Consider the following 26,038-nt stretch of genomic DNA (forward strand, 5'->3'; position numbering starts at 1 on the left):
TGCTGATTCTGTAATTGCACACCTACTAGAAGTCATGGCCATCATGGAGATACCTGTACATATTAAGACTGATAATGCTCCAGCATATATCTCTAGTAAAATGAAACAGTTTTTTGAATGTTATAATCTAAAGTATATTACAGGTATACCACAGAATCCTACAAGACAAGTGGTTATAGAAAGATCTAATTGCACTTTAAAAGAAATGCTTAATAAACAGGTAGATGGAACTAAGATTCCCCCAGAGATAGATTGCATAATGCCTTATTAGCTTTGAATTTTCTTAATGCTAATGAGAAAAGAACAACAGCTGCAGAGAGACACTGGACAATAGAAAAAACGTTGGAATTAAATCAGCCTGTGTATTTCATTTATTTATTTCTGGTCTTTCAAGACAGGGTTTCTCTGTGTTTGACTGTCCTGGAATTCATTCTGTAGACTGGGATGGCCTAGAATTCACAATGATCCTCTTGCCTCTGCCTCCCTGAGTGCTGGGATTAAAGGTGTACACCACCACTGCCCAGTATTTTAAAGATACACCACCTGTGTACTTTAAAAATGTATTGTCCTCAGAATGGAAACCAGGACATGTGTTACATTGGGAAAGGGGTTTTGCTTTTACTTCCATAGGAGAAGAAGAGTTATGGATACCATCAAAATCAATAAAGTTTTGATTAGAACAAGAGAGACCTCTTAACAAGGAGAAATAATACTTCACCAACAAATGTGACATGCTAAAAGGAAAACTACAAAAAAAGGCCAGGACAGAGGGTTTTTTTGTTTTTTGGTTTTTTTTTTTGTCTTTACAAGAAAATAGAGATACCCACCTTCAAAAAAATTAAAAGATCTTAGACATCTAGACACCTAAAGAAGAAGGAAAAGCTATCCAGAAAAATTTACCAAGCAAAGAAAAATCTGATCTATGGTACCAATATCCTTTGTAAAGTAAAATCTCCCCACCTGAACATTTTATCCCTTTAGTTCTTAGAAAAATTGTAGTCCTGAGACAATTAAAAACCAAAGCTGGTTTGGGAGTTGGAGCATGGCTCTCTCCTTCTCTAAAGCCAAGCATATTGTTAAAATAAAAATTCAGAGCTTCTGTCTCATATCAGAACAGCCACCTGGTATGGGACAGAAAAAAACCAAAAATCTAGGAACTATTGTTGTCTAAACTCTGCTATCCCCCCAAATTCTATTTCTCCCCATACTTATTTTTGACTCTGTAGAACCTTTCTTTAGATATAGCACTGTCTTAAATTTTAAACTTTCCATTTTGATATTAATAATGTTTAAGTTTTCCACAATGAACAATAAATTTTCCTAACAGCAGTCTCTGAAGTCTCCAGAAGGAAGATGGGGCCTCACAACAATGATTCTACCTGGTTCATAGTGATGTTATTGAGCCAATAAATACTACCCAAAGATTAACTTTGGACTACAAACTGCTCAAGGCAATTCCAAGGTGGCTAGCTGAGATAGTCCACCTTCTTACAACACTCTAGCCAGAACTGCAGATAAAAACTTCAGATAAACCTTACCCATTACTAGAGATTGGCTATAAATGTTACAGATGGTTCTCTTGAGACTTAACCATTGCTTTAGTTTTTACAGAATTTCATAGAGATACCATCGACTCCAGGACAGCTGCAAGTAATTCTAAGAAAATGATGCCCCCCTCTCCCAATAGATGGGATGGATGGTTTAGGTTTTTCTCACGGTTGGTTATAAGTTATAATAGGTTTGGGGGTGGAATAATAATGATTAGACTTAGGAATCTCATTTGGTATAGATTAAGAGGAAATAGGATAGGATGATAAGGTAGATTAGTGTATCTACTTGTAAACTATTTTAAATTAATAGTAATAGCAAGTATTAGTTTTAGATAATTTACTATTATTTAAGTAATCTCATTTGGTACAGATTCTTGTATATTGATAGATACATAAAATTATTTTTGCATTCCCATCTAATATAATTTGTATATTGATACAATTTCAACATTACATATTTCTATTTCTATTTCTGTTTGCAATATTTTTGTACATTGATACAAATGTAAAATTATTTATATCATAAAGTATGTATGTTTCTACTTCTGTTTAAGATATATTGTATATTGATACAATTTATGGATATTGTTGTCATATTGCACTATACATTTCTACCTCTGATTAAGATATTTTTATATATTGTCATAATTTTGAGGTCATTGTCCTCATGCTGTGCATCTGTTTAAAGATTGTTTATTTTTATAATACGAAGCTTTAGTCTTTAAACTATAGGTATAGATTGTTAAGAAATACAGGTTCATAGTCACCCACGTTTGTTATACTTATGTTAGTTAGGTTCTCTAGATGCATAAAGATGTATTCCATATAGCCAGGTGATCTTCAAACACTTCAAAGACCTACAGAAAATGGCATTGAATGTTTTAATAACTTAGAATTCTGTTGATATGAGACACAACTGCACCTGGCAGCATCAACCTACTCCCGAGAGAGTGATGGACACCAAAGACACGCCATATGGAGCTTGTTTTCTTCTTGGCAAACTGGCCATGCTGTCCAATCTGGACAATCAGGATACAAAGAAAAGTGACTGCTGAACCTTGACAAGACAATTATAAATATTTCTGCTTCTGAAAATAGTCTGTCAGATATTCTAGGCCTGTAGCCAAAGCTGGTTGCCCAAATGTTGCAGAGAGATTTTGGGTGACTGTCCAGGCAGCCAGTTGTTTCTGTCATTTCTTGCATCTTTGGGAAGTTATTTGCTTGCACTTCCTGCTTACTCAGATAATATTATTTTCCTTCTCAGGTCTTTGATGGGAGTTGAAGGCTAGAGAGTCACAGTTATAATCCTCTCATATCATAGCTAGGGCATATAAGGTACAAGATTTAGACTCCTCAGTATGGGACAGATATTGGAATAATCTCTTTTATTTGTCAATTACCTATGGCCTAGATATTTAAAATGTGTTTCTTGCTTGATGTTGTTTTTGTTGGTTGTAGTTCATCTTTGTTTATATTACTACATTTTCTTTCTTCTGCACAATACTTGATAGTTTTTCTTTTCTTTTTTTTTTCTCTGTAGCTTTGGAGTCTGTCCTGGAATTAGCTCTTGTAGACCAGGCTGGCCTCAAACTCACAAAGATCTGTCTGCTTCTGCCTCTCAAGTGCTGGAATTAAAGGCGTGCGCCACCTACACCAGGCTTGATAGTTGTTCTAATTGCATATAGTTTTATGTTAGAATTAAAACCTTCTTATTTAGAAAAAAGGGAAAGTGTGGGATTTCAATCCCTTTAGCCGTTGGATTTTGGGGATTACAAATTCTAGGGCCTGGTCTTGTCTATGCACATGACAACTTAAAAGTTTAGGGAGAGAGTCTCGCACTGTCTTGCTCTCGAACTCTCATGGGTGGTCTGAACGGAGCAGGTGCCTTGCTCTTCACCCAGGACAGAACAACTGGATGAAGACACCAGGATCAGCAGCGACATCTGAACCATTCTGTATTAGTGAGTGTTTACCCCATTTTATACCTAAATAAATTCTTGAGATCCCTGCAAAGGTTCTCGTGGCTTCTAGCTACACTGTGCTCAACCCTTCTCTCCAAGAGAGGATGGCCATCTCTGTAAGAGGTAGGGAACCCCATCCTCTAATAGACATCCTAATTTCTTACCCCTCCTGGATTCTAGAAACTCAGCTCCAGGGATTGAACTCAGGACCTGGGGCTTGGCTGCAGCTGCCTTAATCACTGACTATATTCTAGTTCAGCCTGTATGTGCATGTGAGAATTAGGTGGGGTTCACAGGGGCAGCGGTTCTCCAGCACTGTGCTTCGTAGGAGAAGAGGCTGTGCAGATGAAAGGCAGGACTCTGCCTTATGTTGGGAATGGGGAAAGAGAAGCTGTGTGGACAGAAGACAGGACTCTGCCTTGTGTTGGGACTGGGTGAGGACCTTTGATTTCCATCCAGGGATAGTCAGGGCTGGGTGTGTTTGTTCTGGATCTTGAAGGAAAACTAGGATTCCATAGGTAAAGAAGAAATGATGGAGGAGGAAGATTTAACCAGTGAGAGCAGGGAGAAGATTATTAGAGATCCAGTCAGGTCCAGACTGTCATGGAGACATGTCTTGTGTCTTGAGTGGAGCAGAGAGATGTGGGAACATGGCTTCTTATCCAAGCTGCAATCTGGTTATAGCCAGAGACTCTTGTCACTTGCTTCTCCTCTTTAATACACGTGTGTTCTGTGGACAGGTGTTTTTTCATTCTAGATTCAAGGTATCAATTACCTGGTCAATTTTTTTTCCCAGAAAACCATTAATAATGTTCAAAAGAATCTGTTAAGTAGGATGTGTGCATGCATGGTACTGTAGAATTCCAAGACTCTGGTTTATAAGGAAGGAAACGATGAAGGTATGTCAGGATGGCACACATCTTTAATCTCAGCTCTCAGGAGGCAGAGGCAAATAGACCCCCTGGTGCCACAGACCGGCTCAGGTGAGTCACTCAGACCGTGGGAGAATCAGGGCGAAGGCTCAGGAAGTTTTCAGAAATCAGCGAGGAATTGACAGTCAGACACCCTCAATGTGATTGAAAAATGCTGCTGAAACTTTACTCCAATTAGTGTAAGGCTTTTATACTTTACAAACAAGGAACTTGGCAAAGGCATACATCAGCAAATTATAAAATAGAAAAGAACAGCATAAAACAGTTTACAAAGAGAATCTTTGAAGATGCTTTGACTTGGGTACAAGGACTTCTGCTCTCTCATATTTTGTAAAATAAACTTTTTTTCTTGCCTTCAGAGAGGCCATTGCCCTTGAGCTAGGCTATCTTTATCAGCCTGCACCAGGCAGCTGGCTGGTTTGAGCTAAGTGACCTTGTGCTCAGAAAGGCCATTATCTTCCTGGGAAAACTTTCTGCTAGGAAATTTTAAAGACATAGTCTCGAACCTCTTTGAAACCCACTCCATATCACTGACCTCAATTCTCCTCCCTTCTCAATTCTCAGGCTCAGATGTTGTCAGCTTAGGTTAAGTCTTTTTCTGCCCATAAGAAAGGTTTCATAGGCCTTCTGTTTGCAACTGTACGTATTTCCCAGGCAAATGCCTAATACTGTTTTCCTGTAGAGGGCTTCTAAGGTTTTTCCTAGTAAAATTAACTTCTTTTGTTCCACATCATCAAGGAATTATCCTAATGATGACCCTGCCAATTCCCAGAACTGGCTACGTCTTTTAAGGCTTTAATGAATGGTGGGGCAGAGCTCAAAATGTCCTCAGCAGTCTTGTTTGTATTTGTAACTGCCTGGAATAGTCTGATCTGTGTTCTTTGTGATCTGCAAGGATCACAAAGAACACAAAGACAAGGAAAAAGACAGACATATGGTGCCAAGGACAGCGAGGTCGAGTCAGTGCAGGTAGCAACTTCAGGTGGCATCATGACCACAGCTGATTGCCAAGGGACAGCCAGGGACGTAGCTCCGTGAAGCGCAAATCCCAATCCTACGGCAACAGTCCGTCCAGTCAGCATTTCTGCTACACTGGCGTGACAGCCGTGGATGTAGCACCCCAGGAGTTCAAGGCCAGTCTGGTCTACATTGCAAGTCTCAGAATGTCCAGGACTACACAGAGGAACTGGTCTCAAGATAAATGAAAACTGAAAAAGAAAATTGGGAAAAAAGAAGTCCGAACATAGATGGTATGTACCTTTAATCTCAGCACTCAGGAAGTGGCCAGTGTATCTCTGAGTTCAATGCCAGCCTGGTCTACAGAGCAAGTTCTAGGACAGCAGGGCTACACAGAGAAACCCTGCCTGGAAAGTCAAAACAAAACCAGCAAAACAGAAAGGAAGGAAGGAAGGAAAGAAGGAAGGAAGGAAGGAAGGAAGGAAGGAAGGAAGGAAGGAAGGAAGGAAGGAAGGAAGGAAGGAAGAAAGAAAAACAGTCTTTAGGTCAGTACAATAAAGGTGCTGGCTACCAAACCTGATGACCTGAGTCCCATCCTTGGTACCCAGATGGTGGGAGAAGAGAACAGACTCTTTAACACTGTCCTTGTGTTCCATATATTTACCATACATGCCCACACACATGTGCATACATGCACAAAGTAAATGAATAAAATGTAATAAATGCATAGGGCTGTTGTCTGCACTTTTCTGTGAATTCCCAAACCTGAAACAGGCGCGCGCTTTCCCGAATCGAGCCCACGAGAATAGATGAATATCCTAAGGGTTGAACCAGATAGACACAAAGAGACCATGCTCATTCACCAAAGGAGTAAATGGCAACTTTATTAAACACAAGTCGGGTATATATACTAGGGGACAAAGGGGCAAAGCCCCCTCCCATCGGGAGCAGTGGAAGAGGTTGTCAGGTGTCCGGCACCCAAGGCCAGAAGCAGCTGTGGGTGGCAGGCATATAGGGCCTACGGTGGGATCCTTGCTTGCAGGTGGAATTACCATAACAAAAGAGGGCCAAGTTCTTTCTAAGCTAAACCCTCAGACTGGTGCATTAACAGAGAAGCCAGGAAGCCAGAGGTAAAATGGCCCTGCATAGCGCCACGAACAAAGGGGGAAGAAACCTGGGTACCTACATAGGGCTAAGAGATGGTCCATTTGTTAAGCATGCTCACTGCTTTCCTAGAAGAGTGGGGTTTGGCTGCCAGAACCCACAGCCATTGGAACTCTAGTTCCAGGGGATCCAATGCTCCTTTCAGGTCTCTCAGGTACCAGGCACACATATACATGAAGACAAAATACATATACATACAATTAAATGAATAAATCAAATCACTTTTTAAATCTAGTAAAAACTACAAAAAGGAAGAAAGGCTCAGAGCTAGGGAGACAGTTAGTGCAGGGCTTGTTGCAGAAGTGTGAGAACCCAAGTCCCCCACATCCACAGGTGTAGGGACGTGCACCTGTGATCCCTGTGCTGAGGTGTAAGGACAAGGGCATCCCTGGGGCGTGCTGGCCAGACAGTCTGACCACATCACCATTTTCCAGGTTAATGGGAGACTGTCTATAAAATAATAGGAGAGAGATTGAGGAAGAGATCTGACAGGTCTCTCTCACATAGCCCAGGTTTTTCTGGACACTCTGGATGACCTTGACTCTTGCTCCTCCTACCTCTGCATCCACACTGCTGGGATTATCGGCCTGGGCCACCATATCCAACTCATTTTTTTACTTTGTATATTTCAGTATGATTTGCATTTCTTTCAGCAAGGATATATAGCAAGACTCACATGTGTATGTGTGTCTGTGTCTGTGTGTCTGTCTGTCTGTACATGTGGGATCCCAGGATGTCCTCAGATGTCATTCCTTAGGAGCCATCTACTTACTTTTGAGACAGGGTCTTTCACTGGCCTGGAATTTGCCAAGTAGCCCAGGCTGCTGGGCAGAGATACCTGCCTGTCTCTGCGAGACCAGTACTAGGATTACAAGCGCTCACCACCTTGCCTGGAATTTTCACCTGGGTTCTGGGGATCAAACCCAGCCCCTGGCACTTACAAGGCAAGCACCTTACTGACTGAGCTATCCCAGCCTCGTGTTGTATTTGGTTTATTTATTTATTTACTCACTTACTTACATACTTACTTATTTACTGTGTATTGGTGTTCTGACTGAATGTATATTTGTGTCCATGGAAGCCTGAAGAGTGCATTAGTTCTCTTGGAACATCCTGACCCACAATGCAGTTCTGATCCACAATGCAGTTCTGACCCCCAGTGCAGTTTTGACCCACAATGCAGTTCAGATCCACAATGCAGTTCTGACCCACAATGCAGTTCAGATCCACAATGCATTTCTGACCCACATATTAACTGGTCATTTTTTTTTTTGAAGAACAGCTATTGAACACACTGCTGAACCATCTCTCAAGCACCCCACTCACACCCCAATACTTTTATTTTTAATCACAGATCTCATTACATAGTCCTGGGTGGACTGGAAACGGCTATGCAAACCAAACTGGCTTAGTACTTTTGGCAATCTTCCTGCCTCTGCCTCGCAATGCTAGAATTGCAGGCGTGTGCCACCATTCCTGCAACGGAAAGATAACTTTACAAAGCAGAATAAAATGAAATATACACACAAAAAACTGTGTGTAAAATGCTTCACCTGTCAGTCCTGGTAGCGCACAACTTTAATCCCAGCACTTGGAGGCAGAAGCAGGAAAATCTCTGTGAGTTCAGGCAGCCACAGCTACATAGTGAGTCTCTGCTCTAAACGAAACTGGCCTGGCCAAGAAGAGACTAGTTCTGTTGACAGGCATGGGGGTAAGTGGCATTTCCCTCCCTGTGGTTGGTCATTGAAATCACTCCACACTTCAAATGAAGTCTATATCCTGTGCCTTCATAACACAGAAGCATCACCTTCCAGAACAAACACACAGAGAAGGGCAGCACGGCATGGGTGTACACACACACACACGTATGCACTCTAAATATATGAACATAACACAAATCAATGTTATGTCTCCAGACATGGTATAGCACCAAGGGCACAGATTGCTCTTCTCCAGGGCTTGAGTTCAGACCCCAGCTCTCTCCTCAGTTGGCTCACGATTGCTTGCAACTCCAGCTTCTGGGGGTCTGACTCCCTCTTCTGCCCTGCACAGGAGCATGCTCTTATATGCACATAAACCCCCAACAACATTTTTAAATAAACCATTTAAAACTTTTAATTGCTGGCCAAGAGAGATGGCTCATCAGTTAAGAACACTGGCTCCACTGCTGATGACCCAGGTTCAATTCTCAGCTCCCACATGGGGCTCTTGATTGCCCGAACTAAAGTTTTAGCAGATCCAAAACCCTCTTTTGGCCTCCATAGGCACCAGGTATGCATGCGATATACAGACATACTTGCAAGTATTTATAGCCCAAAACACATAAGATAAAAATAAAAATAAAATTAAGCAATTTGTTTAAAAGGGAAATTTTATTTTGGCCCAGCATTGTGGTCACACCTGTAATAAAAGCCCTCAGAAGACTGAAGCAAGAAATTTAAGAGTTTAAGGCCCTTACATAGCAACATGTTGTATCATAAAGGAAAGAAGGAAGGAAGGGTGGACGGAAGGAAGGAAGGGTGGACGGAAGGAAGGAAGGGTGGACGGAAGGAAGGAAGGAAGGATTATTCTGCTGTCTCATGAGTCGTCATAAAGAATCTCACAAGATTCCCTCAGTTTTTCTCCCCAGACAGCTTTCCCCCGGCACCTGCATGGCCAGCCCATCACTCCTGCTTCTAAGACACTATGGGTTCAGTAGAGAGGAAGGACACGTTAACCTTCAGCAGGGCTTTAGTAGGAGAGCTGGAGCATTGTGGTCACAGATGGCCATGGGGAGCTTGAAGGGAAAGAGCCTTCAGTTTAGAAACACAGAGGAAGTGTCTGGCTCTTTCAGGGTTCCAGGAATTGAGAAATATTCCATGTCAGGTGACCCTTGTGTTATAAACCAAGAAAGCACAAGATAAAAGAAGGGTGAGTAGGGTCATAGTGTGTAGTGTAGATCCATGCCACCATGAGTTCACATCAAGCTGGATGTTAGCTTTGTGTCTCTGATTGGAACGACTTCTAGCAGTGTGAAGAGGGGGACAGTGTTCTGGGCAGCTAAGAGAATATAAATATCTGCCAGGGGAATTCAGTGATTACATTTAAGTATTGCATGATATGTACATGTAGAGGAGGGGAAAAGGAAGGATTAGTACAGAGCCGAGGATTGAGAGGCCACAGTTTAACTTTAGGTGAAAACTGGCTTGGGACTGTGGGCTTACACCACCATGCCCAGCCTTCCTCAGCCCCAAGGTTTTGTTGTTATTCCTGTTACTTCTTTTTGTAAGGTTTGCTTATTTTTATATGTGTGAGTGTTTTGCCTGCGTACATGTATGTGCACGGCATGTGTGCCTAGTTCCAGGAGAGGCCAGAAGATGGTATTGGATCCCCTGGAACTGGAGTTATGAATGGCTATAAGTCCCCCTATGGAAACCAAACTTGGATTTTCTATAAGAGCAGTAAGTGCCCTTAACTGCTGAGCCATCTCTCCAGCCCCAAGCTTAAGTGTGCTTTCCTGGCTAAGTCGGAAGTTGTTCTAATTCTTCTCAGGTATTTGTTTCTTTTCAATCCTGGGGATTGAGCACAGGGCCTCACACAAGCTAGGCAAGCACTCTAGCACTGAGATATGCCCTCAGCCCTAACCTTCCTGTTTGTTTCTTTCTCTTTGTTTGGTTGAGTATAAAACAGGTTTTCTCTTTTAGCCCTGTCTTTCCTGGGACTCACTCGGTAGACCAGGTTAGGCTTGGACTCAGAAATCCACCTGCTTCTGTCACCCATTTCTGTGACTAAAGGGAGAGCAGTCACAAAGGGAATTAAAGGAGGGATTTGAGAAGAAAGATAGGATGCAAAGTAGGAATTCAGAGGAGACAATAGTTCCGGCAGAGAGGGGTTCCTGGAGGGGAAGTGGAGCTGATCCCAGACAGCTGTGAGAGGGGTGGGGATGGGATGGCAGCAGCAGAGAGAATGGACTGTAAGGGGACAATGGCCTGCAGATGTGGGCTGCAGAAAGAACAAGGAATGAAAGTTGGGGAAGTTTATGGCGTCTGTAGAGTCAGACACAGAGCACGCGCTGCGGGGAAGTCGGTTAGGTAAAGTGTCACTGGGGAGACCCAGGCAGACTGGAGAGTAGGGAAAACTGTGGCCTGTCAGGTTTGGGTAGACAGGCAGACCCAGCAGTCAGAGGCCTGTGTGTAATCTGACTGAACAGCTTGTGGTAAGACTGAGGAGGAACCTGCTGCTGTCAGAGCTCTGAGAAGGACACCTGAGAGAGACAAAGAGAGACAGGCAGTACACGGCTGGGTGTGGGTATTCCAGCATGTGGAGTCTAGGAGGTGCTGGCTGGGCGGTGGGTTGCTTGTCAGAGGTAGATGGGCAAGGGACATGGTGCCCAGCTATGGGGGAGTCTCTGCTATTTGTTAAGCAGAGACTCCTATGACCCCATTTGTCCATTTGGGGTGCAGGCTCTTTGTGCTCTGGTTTTTGTAAAGCACCTCAGGTCACTGTCAGGATCTGAGAAGCTGGGAGTTGGTTTTCACTTTTAGCCATTGATTGTGTGTGCCTCGGGCACTTCATGTCCCTTATGTTGGTCCTGGCAATCCTCCTGCTTCAGTCTTCCGAGTGATGAGATTATTGTCACCACGCCTGACTTACCCTTTGTTTTTACTGTGTTAAGTAGCTGAGAATAACCTTGAACTCATAATCCTCTCCCTCTGCCTTCCAAGTGCTGGGATCACACACGTGTTCCCTTTGCCATGCTGTCCAGGGCCTGGGGCATGCTGGACAAGCACTCTATCGGTGGGGTGACTTCTCTACCCCTACATGGTCTTCTCCAGCATGTTAGCACCTGACAGACAGAATCATGTAGGAAGTGTTCTTTTATCTGTTCCTGCTGAGGGAAATTCCTGTGACATCAGCTTCACCATTTTCAGTGCAAGTTGAGCCTGGTCACAGCTGAGGCAACCACAGCTTCCCTGTAGTTTCAGGACTGTCAGCCCAGGCAAACCTCCGCATGGTTAAGTCCTTGTTTCCTCCCCTCCTCTCTCTCCTGATAACCTCCCGCCTGTTCTCTCTGCTGTGGTTCCTTATTCTGACAGAACAGGTGAAGGAGCAGACAGTCTGTCTACTGTGTAGGGTTAGTGCACGGAACATGCTCTGAGGGTCATCCAGGTTGTAGCATGCTTCAGTGCTTCATGCCTGTTCATGGGTGAACAGTATCCCATTGTGTGACTACACCACAGGTGGTTCATCCAGTAATGGACATTTGCCCAGTTTCTACCTTTGCTATGACCACAATGCTGCTGTAAGCATTTGTGTAAGGGTTTATCTGGATGTACGTTTTCGCTTTTCTTGAGTATAAAGGTAGGAGTGGATTTGCTGAGTCATTTGATAACTACATGCTTAGTCATTTTTAGGCAACACCACACTTTTCCATGGGGGTTGCATTATTACAATTCCACCAATAAAGCACAAGTGTTCCTATTTGTCCATGTCTTCAAAGTGTGTCTGGTAGGAACAAGTACTTTGTTGTTTTAACTTCCATTTCATTAGAGACCAATGGTGTGGTGTCCATTTCCAGTCTTCTTGGAGACATGTCTTTTCATTATTTTCTTTTTTGATTTTGTTTTGATGTTTTTGAGAGTTATTCATTTTATATATATAAGATTTTTGCTTGTATGTTTGTCTGTACACCATGTGTGTACAGTGCCCACAGAGGGCAGAAGAGCTTGATGGATCCTCTGGAATTGTTCCAGACAGCTGTGAGTCACCTATGTGGGTATTGGGAGGAACAGTCTGTGCTCTTGACTGCTGAGCCGCTTCTTCAGCTCTATCCATTTATTTAGAGAGAGGGTCTCACTATCTAACCCTACATATTGAGGCTGGCCTGAAAGTCAAAGGGACCTCTCTGCCTCCTGAATATTGGAAGAAAGGAATACAATGAAAGATTGATTTTTACATTTTTTTTTAAGCTGGGGCTGCAGACTTGGCTGAGTAGTTAAGAAATTTGATGCTCTTGTAGAGGACCCAGGTAGGGCCCCCAGCACTCACAACTTACAACTGCTTGACCTCCATCTTCATTTGGGGGCTCGTCTGGGATCTCCCACCAGGACCACCACTTGTAGGGCCTTCAGTCGGTTGATAAGTTTTCTGTGTTTACTTTCATTTCGTATCTTTCTGCTTTATATATCCTTTTTAAGTGGGTACTTTGAATATTCTTTTGTAAATGGACCATGGTTCTTAAAAGCCTGTAACAGTCCACACAGATGCACAGAAGGACCACAGGTGGAGTACCTGAGAGACATCTGAGCACCCTTTTGATTGTGATTGGATCCCTTTGGTTAATTCATATAAACAATGTGTTTCAGTTTTCTCTTTGGTTCAGTTTTGTCTCCAGGCTCCGGGAGGACTCTGTATTGCTCTGTGTACTGCTGTTTTGTTTTGTTTTGTTTTGCTATCTGTTCATCTTCTTTCTGACTTACAAGACTGACACTGATGATATGGGGTGAACTCAAAGCACAACTCTTGGCATTGATTTTGAATCACTTTCAGGACTTTAGAGATAAGACCATAAAGGTAGAGTTTGAGACAGAATAAAAAGGGAATATATTTTCCTAAAAAGATGAGGTAGACAACCTCTACCCACCTTGAGCCCTTCAAAGAAAAGAGGCAGCCTACCTCTGTTGCTCTTGGTAGATAACATGCTGGCAACACAGGCAGGCAGGGCTGGGCTTGCCCTGGCATGTCATACAAGCCCAGGCAGGGTTGTGGGGCAGCACGCTCATGTGGATGGGGTGGCTGTGCTATGCAGCCTTGTTGTGACAGTGTAACAGGGCTGTCAGCCACAGTTTGAAAGGGCAGGGGCAGGTGCGCCCCTTTAGGACTTCAGATGCTGAACAGAGAATCTGGGGTTATTTGCTATGGCTGGAAAAGTTAAAAATCTTTTGCTCCCATGCTGCACACTGCCCCTCCCATGCTGGTGGGTGGGGTTCCCTCAGCCTGCCCTGGGGGCTGGAGGCCTTAACTTCTGGTCAAACCTGGTCAAGGTTTGGCTCCTTGGGCTGAGGGCAGGGAATCTCTCCCTATGGTTGCTAGGCTCTGGCTTCTGTGTTTTGTTGCTGTAACCAGACTTCTCTCTGACAGGGCTGTTTTGGTCATTCAGATTCAATGGGTTATAAACATCTGTCATCATTTAGATTATTATTGGTTAGGTTAAGAAAAACTACTGTTAGTCTTAGGTGCTTCATGCTGATACAGATTTTTATGTGTTGATGAAAATTTAGAATCATTTTTGTTGTGGTATGTGTATGTTTCTGTTCTTATTTAAAACACTGTAGCCATATAATATATTCTAAACTACTGAGGGAAACCACAAGAAAGGCTTTGGTAAAAGCTATGTGTTATCTGTAAAGTGAGAGAGAATACAGGAGACTGGAATAATAAAGAGAGGGAACGATAAACTTGCCTAAAGCAAAAATGTCTGAGCAATCGGAGGACCAGACGGAAGGCATAGAGTCAGCCGTAAAAGGCCAGAGGGTGTGGACTACGTTTGCTGTGGTTTCTCAAACCTGCAAATACTGAACTTGAAAGGAAACTGTACAATAAGTTGGAAATTTGACCATATTAGGTTAGTTATGTTTGGAGAGTTTGATTTGTCTTGTTAAAGTATTGTCTATTTCTTGAGAAAGTTGTGGATGCTTGTTGGAAAATTTTGTCTGTGTTTTCTGATGTGTTTGTAAGCTTCGTTGCTAGCAAGGAATTGAAACAGAAATGGTTTGGATATTCTTGCTGTCTCTGCGGCAGCCAGCAGCCAGTAACCATCCACCGCTGCTGTGTCCACATTTCTGGGCATGGCTTAGAATTTACCTCTTAGTTCTGGTCACTAGATTCAGGTTAGCAGGAATTCAGATAACTTTTTGATATGGATAGTGTTAAAACTGTTTTATGCTGTTCTTTATTGGAAAGCTGGCTCTAGAGTTGGATTATGGTTCCTCCTTCACTAGACCCAGGTGTGCTTATTTAAAAATGTCCTCTATGTCATTGAGCCCCTGATACAGTGACAAGGAGAAGAAAACAAAGCAGTACAGCCAAAAAATTGGACTTGGTTTATCTGAATGTTCTATTCCTTGAGATGTATAACTTTATTTAGTTGAATATGGTTTAAGATCTATTAAAATTAAAACTAGTTTAAAAGTTAAAACAAGTAACACTGGGAATTGATAACTTAAAATCTATACATGGGTAATTTAAAAAAGCATATGACATGATTCCAATTTGGATTGCCACCATTTTTAGTCAGTCACATGGCTGGTTGTCATTTTTCTAAAGTCAGAAGAGATAGATGTCATATGATTTGGCTATCATCTTGATTAAAGATGACCAACGTGGGATGGGTGTACCTAGGAGGTAACAACAGATCTCCAAGTTAGTTTGGATTGGGAAAGATTTTTATATGATAATTCATGTCCTGTTCAAAAACAAGGTTTATTAAATAAAAAAGAAAAAAGCAGGACTTAAGCTACGTCAATGCTGTTGACACAAGAGTACCCCTTTCCCTGGCAGCTGAGACTTAAGATGGTAAAGCTTTGTATCAGTGCTGGTGTGCACAAGAAGGTACCTTGTTCTGGCAGCTGAACTTTTGTACTTTAAAAACCACCTAGAGGTTACCCAGGGGACAATGGTTTTAAAAGCATGAGGGAATCATTAGGGCTGCAAATATAGGTGGGGCTAGAGTTTCAAAGAGAGTCCAGTTGCAAGGACGATTCCTAACAGTTTTGGAAATGCCAGTGCTAGGTGACAGTCACCAGAAGCACTGGCCCCAGTGAAACGGAACAGGCTGAGACTAAAGGGCAGGCTGTGTCTACACTGCTGAGGGTGGGGCCAAGGAAGTGTTCGAAGCCTCTCCAACAAACAAAACAAACCCTAAAAGGGTTATGAGTGAATCCCAGATATTGAACTTTTGCTTGCACTGTTAGAGCTTGGTTTCGCCTTATGCAGACTGTGGTTATATCATGTGAAGTAAAAAAGGGTACTTTACTTTTGATATTACAGGAAGACGTTTGAGACATTTAAATTTTTTTAAGAGCAGCTTTTAAAGTATTTAAATTTATAAGGCCACGGGACATTTTTAAGTTTATAAAATTTTGGTTTGGTTTGGTTTGGTTTGGTTTTTCGAGACAGGGTTTCTCTGTAGCTATGGAACAAGTCCTGGAACTCACTCAATAGACCAGACTGGTCTCAAACTCACAGAGATCCACCTGCCTTTGCCTCCCAAGTGCTGGGATTAAAGGTGTGCGCCATCACTACCCGGTATAAAATGTCCTATATTGTTATTTGGACTTAAAATAAAAAGCTAAAAATTAGGGTCACAGCCATAAGAACCAAATGCTACCCAGAAACTGGGATGTTCATTTCTTATGATGCATCAAAGCAACGACCTAAGCAGTCTGGCAAAGGCCTTGGAGCAGTTTCTTTGGGGTCTCAGTCCTTTGGGGGTTGTACAGCGGTAGCCTAGGGTCACCTGAATGTCGGATGTTTGCATTGTGATTCATAACATTGGCATAACTGCAGTTGTAAAATAACAATGGGAAAATCTTTGTAATGAGGGAGATGAAACATGGGGAAGTATATTGAAAAGTCAAAGCATAGAAAAAGTTGAGAACCAATGACTTAAAAAATGTCTCTGCTTACTCAAGGTCTATTCAGCTTTTAAAATGTATGTCTAGCCTTCTCTCCCTGTTTTTACTAATTTGTTAAGCTTAAGCTATTTGGGTAAACTGAGTCATAAATGTTTTATATTGATACTAAAAGGAGCTTCAATTGAGAAATTTTTGTTTTTAAGGCTCAAGCTTAACAGAGATAAAACTGCAAAGTCTTTTTTCCAAGGTTAGGCATTCAGATAAAGCTCCCATTCCGTCAGGGGCTTGGGGAAAGTTCTTGCTTGCTAAAAAGGAATTTATGCCCTTCCATTAACATCTGGCTGTGGTGCCTTAGAACTTGTCTAGGCTTCCCGAATCCCTGCTCCTGGGTCACATCCCACATCACCCCTTTCTCCTGTTCTCATTTCGCCTTGGGATCTTTTCTCTTGTCACTTTTCCTCCCGGGAGACAACTTAACAGCTTGATACAAACTTGTTCTGCTTTCACCCTTGGAATGACTAATTTAGTTTCTTTATTAGCCTCAATTAAAAATCATAATTTTTAAAACTAAACCTGACAGGAATGGAATGTGAAGTCCTAGTCTTATGGAAGTTGCTGTTTGGGAACACAAGGTAATAGTCACTCCTCCTTACACATGATCAAGTTTGTTAATTATAGTCACACTAAATACTGATATAATTAATTATAGTCACACTAAATACTGATGTAATTAATTACAGGGATAGGTCTTAGTTAGTCCCTGCACATGTTTTCAAAGTTAATCTTAAAACAAGCAACTAGAAACAAAGTCTGTCTATTTAGATATACCTAGGCAGCCCTCAAAGGCTCCAGAGAGCTGCAGAATATGGCATTTAAAATGTTAATTAAAAAGCTCACTGTATCAGACAGAGACTCCCAGATTCTGGCAGTGATCCAAGGTCTCCAAAGAAGATTATGAGGCACCATGATGCCTTCACCTGGATTTAGCAACTCTGATTACTGGGCAACACCTGCTGCTAGGACCCGACCCAGAGTGTGGACAAGCAACAGAACTCTGGAGAATTGATTGCACCCCTTTTACCTAGATAAAGTAAGGTTGAACCTCTCCATGACCCTTTTTCACAGGACAAAACCCCCAACAACTCTTACTTTATGGGCCTGGTGGAGACTGATGTTGTTCTGTTGATACTTCTGCCTCCAACATTATGAAGACCAGGGTATGGCTAACTGGGTATGGACTGGTTCCTGTCGTTTTTAATAGATTTAGAAGCTGCTTGGTCTGCACTCAGGTATAATTTATCCTTCTTGGATCTCTGATAGTATTGACAGCTAGGCTAGCTATAACTTTGCCAGCGTGGCAACATCAGACAGCTAGATCCTTCCACAAGGCTATAGTCAGCTTGTTAGCTCATTTTATATACAAAAAATCTAGCTTTGTTTTTTTCTAAAGCTACTAAGTCTCTTGATAAGAAAATGTTTTAGGATATAAATGTTTAAGTAAACCATGAAGGTTTAAATACGGATCTGAAAGTAAAAGGTCTGAGGATATAAAAGTCTACGCAAATTTTGAAGGTCTAGGAATATTTTAAGATATATTAAGGTCTGAGAATATAAAAACTTATAAATTTTAAGGGTCTCAAAAATAATTTAATATATAAAAAGTGTTTCAAATTTCTTTCTCCTTCTCTGGTATAGAAGTTCAGAGTTTAACATTAATAAAGTTCTGATAAACTAATAGACTTGCCAGGAAAATAGGCTCAGAGTTTTCAATTGAATCCATTCCTGCCCTTTTATAGATATCTCTTACTTGCTTTTTCTAAAGTTTCAAATGTAATATTTTCTGTTAAGTTCATAAATATAACTTCTGTTTCTAGTTTAAACTTGTCTCAACAGGTTTCCACTTGGCTGATACGTTCAAGCATCAGCTGCTGCCTACAACCTGCTCCAAAGGACGACACATGCTGGATTTGCTGAAGGCTGTTGTAGACCAGACCAGCCTACGTAAATGCTCCCTGTCTCTTCAGTGCAGCCAGTGAACCAGAAGCTTCTGATGAGTGCCCCATTGCCTGAATTTCCTCCTCACCTTTGACAAGCCTTTCAGTCTTCTTGGGCCCTGACGATAACGTCCCAAGGTCAACTTGAAGTAGTTACAGGCAAGAACACATTGTCCTGTGCTCCCTGCCCAAAATAGGTTGAAATGTTGAAACAAGGGGAAACTCCCTGGCCTGGGGGGACAACATGCTCATTGCCAGGAAAATAGACTCAGAGTTTTCAATTGATGGATTTATTAACTAAAATAATTCTGCAATAAGATAAGACACTTAACCTTCTTTATGCAGAACCAAAGAGGTATTATACAGCCTTAAAAGATGATTAGTTCTGTATTAATCATCCAAGATTATAATCTGGCGCACTCAAAGATCAGAGCTATAGGGCCTTAAGAATGGCAATAGATGCAGCCACTGTCTTTAAAAAAATCTGTAAGCTAATGGTACTGAGGCACCAATACCACCCCCTTGAGTGCCTAGGCAGCCTGGCCACACATAAGGGTCCCAGGTTGCATAGCTGCCGCAACAGGCTTGATAGGGACCAGCTAAAAAGTAGGCCTGAGTTTCTCAATTAACTGGCAGGCAACACTAGGTTCCAGGAAAAGCCATAAGCTAACACCATCCACCGAGGGCCAACATCTAAAGGGAAGTACCTGACATTCTAATCATTAGAGATAAGATTAGATAAGATTACCAGATGTTCCCGAGTCCAGAACTCACCTACTCCCCTTTTGCCAAGATTCCCCTAGAGAAGTGTCAGTCAATCAGCATTCTGAACCCTGGAAATCCCCTCATCCCAACCTCTACTATGATAGAAACCCTACCCCGACTGGGCTGGGCACTCTCTGCCCTCAACCACGGAGTGGCACAGATGACAGGCCACGCCTGAGGATGAATAAAGGGTCTTTGTTCTTACATATGGGATTCGGTCTCCGGGGTGGGCTTTGGGAGTTCCACGTGATCTGAGCAAAGCAAGATCTTCCTCTGGCCTCCATGATTAATACACACAAATTAAAAGTAGAAATACATGCAGGAAAAACACCCATACACACAAAATAAAAAATTATAAATCTTTTAAAAGTAATGTTTTGATTCATGATTTCCATCATTGTTTTTGTTAACTAGGAGACCCCTTAAATAAAGATGTCATTGAAATGGTGGTTCAACCACGAGGGGTACGTCCACCCACTGAGACAGTGGGACTGATCTAATGGGAGCTCACCAAGGCCAGATGGACTGGGAATGATGGAGCATGTGATCAAACTGGACCCTCTGAAAGTGGCTGGCAATGAAGGCTGACCGAGAAACCAAGGACAATGGCACTGGGTTTTGATTCTACTGCATGGACTGACTTTGTGGGAGCCTGGTCTGTTTGGATGCTCACCTTTATATACCTGGATGAAGAGGGGAGGACCTTGAACTTCCCATGGGGCAGGGAACCCTGACTGCTCTTAGGACTAGAGAGAAAGGGGGAGGTGGGGAAGGAGAGGGAAAAGGGAGGTGGGGAGGAGGTGGAAATTTTTAATAAATAAATAAATAAAAATTCGAATCCCCCACCCCCGAAAAAAGAAATGGTGGTTCAAAAGGAAATACCTGGGGTGTCCATCCTGTCTTTATAGCATTGGAAGAACACGGAGGAAGTAAGATGGTAGCTTGTTCCCTGAGAGGTTTGCTGAGTGGTTTGATAGACTGTGAATGCTTCACCTTACGATCCATATCACCACTGGTTTTGTTTGATTTTTTGTGTGTTGGGGAGTGCAGGACTTGGCTATGTAGTTTGGCTGGCCTGGAGCTAATATCCCTGGCCCAGCCCCCTAGTGTTGAGCCATCTCTCTAGCCCTGAGCTTAAGTGTACTGCTATTTTGGGCAAATTGCAAGGTGTTCTATTTTTTCTCAGATACTCATTTCTTTTCAGTCCTGGGGATTGAACACAGGGCCTCACACATGCCAGGCAAGCACGCTATCACTGACCTGTCCTCACCCCTAACTTTTCTGTTTGTTTCTTTTGGGTTGCTTTGGTTGTGTAGCCCTGGTTATCCTGGAACTCACTACATAGATCAGGTTAGCCTTGAACTCAGAAATCCACCTGCCTCTGTGTCCCATTTCTGTGATTAAAGATGTGCACCACCAAGCCTAGCTGAGGCTTGACGTTGCCAAAGGAACTGAAGGAAGGTTTTTAGAATGGGGATGACATGCAAAGTAGGAAATCGGAGGAGAGGACAGTCTGGACAGAGAGGGGACCCCAGAGGGGAAGTGGAGCTGATTCCAGACAGCTATTGAGAGTTCTGTGTACTTAACAACTGTGAGAGGACCAGGAATAGAATGACAGCAGCAGAGGGAATGGCTGTAAGAGAACAATGGCCTGCAGATTCGGGCTGCAGAAAGAATAAGGAATGAAAGTTGGGTACCATAGGGCATGCCAGGGGAGCAGCAAGCTGCAGCTGAAGTTCCAGGGTCAGCCCAGCAGAAGGGAATCCTCTGATGGGCCAAGCTCATTCAGGCAAGGCCACGGGACTGCAGATCCTGGAACGTCTTTTGCTTCTGCTGTGCTTTTCCGTGTTTGCTGCGGCTCCCTTTCTCTGGTATCCAGCATGGTCTGGTATCCAGTGGGGAGATCTCCACTGCCTGTAGTAGTGTGCCTAGTTCTTGGAAACATCTTGTTCTACTGGGCATTTTTACCTGTGGGTTGTCAAGAAGATGACCCCTCCCTAAGCTGTACTGTCTAATTTAATAATACTAATGATAGCTTATGCAGAGTTTTGATGAATAAAATAAATGCAAAGATATACTTCACAGTCAGGGTCTGTGAGCCTCCCCTAAAGAGCTGCGTGGATTGTAGCTCAAGTTAATGATGAACAACTGAGTCCCAGTAGCCCAGTGAGTTTAAAGTCTTTTAACTTAAATGTCGGGAGATGTGTTCAGGGGTCTCAGAGTGTATCACAGCTGAAACGAAGCTTTGAAAATAACAAAGTTAGGGGCTGGAGAGATGGCTCAGAGGTTAAGAGCATTGCCTGCTCTTCCAAAGGTCCTGAGTTCAATTCCCAGCAACCGCATGGTGGCTCATCCACCATGAGTAATGAGGCCTGGTGCCCTCTTCTGGAGTGAAGAAAGAATACTGTATACATAATAAGCAAATAAATAAATATTTTAAAGAAAAAAAATAACAAAGTTAGATTAAGATGTTTTTTGTTAAATAACTTTGAGGTGAAAAACCCAATAGGACAATCTAAAGATTTTTTTTTCCTTATTTCTTACTATTTATTTATTTATTTTGGTTTTTCGAGACAGAGTTTTTCTGTATACTCCTGACTGTCCTGGAACTCATTCTGTAGACCAGGCTGGCCTTGAACTCACAGAGAGCCACCTGCCTCTGGCTCCCAAGTGCTGGGCTTAAAGGTGTGCACACCACCACCTTGTTGACAATCTAAAGTTTTAAAATGGCACATAGTTGAATGTGGAACTCTTTACGGTCAGGGAGCAAGAACAAAGCAGTCCAATAATTGTTTAATGATGTACTCTTCTTGCTAGGTTTGGCTGGTGATCAAAGGTGATGATTAATTCCTTATACCCTTTTCTGTCCTCAATCTTCTAATGCAAAACTATTAATGAATGGATATGTACCCTAAAGATTTAAAGTAGAGCTGACTGATTCTTTTTCATATATGAAAATTTAGGTTTGTGATTCCTTTAAGATTCCTTATAAGATTCCCTTTCAAGACAAGTAATAAAGTGATTGGCCCTTTCTTCGTAACCATAAAATGCAGCCTGTCAGTAAAAGACCTGACAAGAGTACCTTGCTTGTCCCCACAGTTAATCTATACCAAATTGCTTGGGTATGAATGTTTGTGGGTTCTTAGGATAATTTGCTTTTCACCTGTAATACATAAAAGGTTTAATCATGTGAGGGAGAAGAAAAACATGTTTTTACCTATAATCATTCACTTGGAAATGGAATGCAACCGTTTTAACTCTTATGTTACCTGGAAGATTCTGTTGGGGTATAAAAGCTGTAAAACAACATGAGAGGAGAGAGAGAGAATAAAGAAAGAGAGAGAGAAGACCCGGGAAGACTGGGGAGTAGGGAAACCTGTGGACTTTTAGGTTTGGGTAGACAGGCAGACCCAGCAGTCAGAGAGAGGCCTGTGGGCAATCTGACTAAACAGCTTGTGCTAAGACTGAGGAGGAATACGTTTGCTGTCTGAGTTTTAAGAAGGACGCCTGAGAGAGACAAGGAGAGGCAGGCAGTACACGGCTGGGTGTGGGTATTCCAGCTGGTGGAGTCTAAGAGGAGGTGCTGGCTGGGCAGTGGGTTGCTTGTCAGAGGTAGATGGGCAAGGGACATAGTTCCTGGCTGTGGGCACCATTCACAGAGCCATTATGAGGCTAAAGATAAGGAGCCCAGGTGTTTGGCTGAGGGGTGGTCAAAATAAAAGGTGTTTTAAGTGTCAGTTCAGAATCCAGGTGTGGTGTTGATCCAAGCACTCAGGAGGCTGAGGCAGGTGAGTCTTTGTGAGGTTGAGGCTACCCTGTCCACATGACCAGATTCATAGGCCAGCAAAGGGCCACAGAGAGAGGGGTGGGAGTGTTAAAGTTAGCCCTCCTGTGAGAAATCATTTAGCCACCTCTTGGTCTCCTGAAGTTTCTGGAATATGGGAGGCCTAGGTTGTGCCTGAGTGCAGGGGAATGAGGGATGGATCGTCTGGAGTGGGATGCCTGGAGCTCCTTTTAAGGAAGGCTCCAAATGACGCCAGGACAGCAGTCCTGATGGCAAGGACGACTTTGAATGAAGGGGGCCAGGGACCAGAGAACATTTTGTCCTTACATAGAAAATGGGTTGCTGTAGAGACAGGCTAAAGATGGAAGAGCAGCTTCTGGTCTGTTGGAAGAGCTCAATAAAAACACGTCAGTAATGAGCAAAGAAGGCTCAGTCTGAGGAGTCTGTCAGAGGTGTGGTCACCAGCCAGGCACATAAACATTTGTTGGTGTCACTGAGCTAAGATGGTGCTCCCTGGCTCCCAGTGGCTCCTGTCTGTCTGTCTTCTGTCCTGGCAGTGCAATACCTTAGTGCTGGGGAGACAGAAGTTGCAGTCAGAATCCCCTCCAATGCCTGTAGAGACCTGGGATGAGACAGGTGAGTGCGGAGGAGAGCATTGAGAAGAGGGAAAATTATTGTGAGCTGCTAAAAAGAAGACAAATATCTTCCATGGGAACTCAGGGGGATTACATTCAAGTACTACATGCAAAGTTTGTATATTCAAGTAGAGAGGAAAAGGAAAGGACTAGTAATGAGCCAAGGTTTGAGAGGCTGTGGTTTATCTGTTAGGTGAAAACTGGCTTGGAATTGGGGGCCTACACCACTATGGACAGCCTTCCTCAGCCCCAAGGTTTCGTTATTATTCTTATGACTTTGTTTTAAAAGATTTGTTTATTTTGATGTTTATCAGAGTTTTACCTGTGAATATGTAAGTACATTGCTTATGTGCCTAGTTCTGGCTAATGTGGGAGTCTGCTCTGCTTGCTGTGAATATTTTTTGCTACCATTGGTTAATAAAGAAGTAACTTTGGAGTATGGCAGGACAGAACATAGCTATGTGGAAAATCTAAGCAGAGATAGAGGAGGAAAGAAGGCAGAGTCGGGAGATGCCTTGTAGCTGCTGAAGGAGAAAGACACCAGAATCTTATCAGTAAGCCACAGCCTGTGGCAATACACAGATTGATAAAAATGGGTTAATTTAAGATCTAAAAACTATCTAGGAATATATCTGAGCCATTGGCCAAACAATGTAGTAATTAATATAGTTTTTGTGTAATTATTCGGGTCAGGATGGCTGAGAAAAGAAAAAGCAGTTTCTATTTATACACAGCATAGGACAAAAGATGATACTGAGGCGTTATGGTTGGGTATAAACTACCATATGGATGCTGGGAACCAAACTTGGCTCTTCTGCAAGAGCAGTAAGTGCTCCTAACTGTTGAGCCATCTCTCCAGCCCCAAGCTTAAGTGCAATGCTTTTCTGTCTAAAACGGAAGTTATTCCAATTTTTCTCAGGTATACATTTGATTTTAATCTTGGGGATTGAACCTAGGGCATCACATATGCTAGGCAAGTGCTCTACCACTGAGCTATGCCCTCAGCCCTAACTTTTTTGTTTCTGTCTTTTGGTTTGATTTAATACAGGCTTTTCTCTGTGTAGCCCTGACCAGGTTGACCTTAAACTTAGAAATCCACCTGCCTCTACCTCTGCCTCCCACATGCTGGAAAACGGGTGTGGGCCACCATGCCCAACTGAGAATGAGATAGGTGTTTGGGCATGAGATAGGTGAGTGTTTACTAGATGGGTAAAGGGCAGGGAACCCACTGCCTGGGTTCCCATCTGAAAAGTGAGGCCTGGAAGGGCAAGGACAGTGATTCCATAGCCCCTGCCTGGCCTGGGGTTTTGGAATTTAAGGACTGCTCTGCACTGGAAGGAAGGAAACCAGATGTCTTTGGTGAACACTCAGGGAGAGCTGGAACCTCTATGGTTTATGCTGTCAGGGAAGCCGGTCCCTGCAAAGATGGGGGTCACACTCATGATTTTGTTCCTCTATACAATGAATAGAGATCTTTCAGTTTCCTAATGTTCTTTATACAGTTACCACACAGCACTGCCTACGAGCATGAAATGGACTGAATTCTCCATCCTTCTCGAACATTCTTTCTAGTGGGTATGCATACCAAACAGAAATAAGGGAGACGTGCCAAATGGTGGTGAGTGCAGTGTGGACAGACAGGAGCCTGCAAGAAGACAGAGCTGGAGGAGTGAGCATGCTCTTGCAGAGTACAGTGTTAGGAGAGGACACATCCAGAGAGTGACCACTGAGCAGATCTGAAGTGTGTGAGGGAAGACGCCACATGGATGTGTGGTCAGAGGAGCAGCAGAGGCAAAGGCCCAGAGCTGAGCCTGGAAGCGTCCAGATCAGAGGACAGGGGCAGAGGAGCAGGGGAAGAGAGGGTGGGCACATCTGTAAGGACCTAGGAACTTTTGAGGAGATGGAGTAGCACAAGCTGCCTGCTTTACATTTGGGAAGAACTGTTCTCTGCCCACTGTGTCGCCTATAAGCACAAGTTCAGGAGAGTAATTCACAGGCACTCAGGAGACAGAGGCAGGAGGATTTCTGCAAATTTGAGACCTTCGTTATCTACATGCAAGTTCTAGGTCAGCCAGAGTTACATGGGGAGACCCATAAATAATAATATATATTTAGCTAAAGTTAAAAATGAAAACAAAGGGTCATGTGGTCCCTTCTAGTGGTCACTGTCACAAAAGCTGTGGCTCTGAGCTCTGGGAGAAGTTGTCATTAGAAAGAAAAGGACAGAGGGACAAGGTTAGCTGTGACCACAGGGAATTCAGGCTGCTTGTCCACAGAGATGACAATAGTCGTTTCTCAGGGTCTTTGGGGATGTAGATTTATTAACTGTGATGATTGACTTTCTCGAAGACTCCTCTTAAGGAGAGTCCACATGTAAGATTCAGCTCAGTGTCCTGTTTGTCCTGGAGACCCCCTGGCTCTGTCCCGTAGCTAGTCAGCTGTTCTTTCCCTCCTGTGACAAGGTGAAGAAGGATCAGGGCCAGGCACATTCCACGGACTGTAGAAAAGGAGAGAGACTCTGGGTCAGACCTTGGATTCAAGACACGACAGCCTGTCTGCTTGTCCCGCCAGTGTCTGCCTTTCTGTTTTATTGGCTGTGCTGAGAATAGAGAGCTGCTAGGGGTCACTGCAGTCCCTTAAACCCTGAGATGGCTGTGGCTCAGAGCTTGGTGGTGGCTTGAA

The sequence above is a fragment of the Myodes glareolus genome, chromosome 3, assembly GCF_982192425.1.
Source record: "Myodes glareolus chromosome 3, mMyoGla1.1, whole genome shotgun sequence".
Taxonomy (NCBI): Eukaryota; Metazoa; Chordata; class Mammalia; order Rodentia; family Cricetidae; genus Myodes; species Myodes glareolus.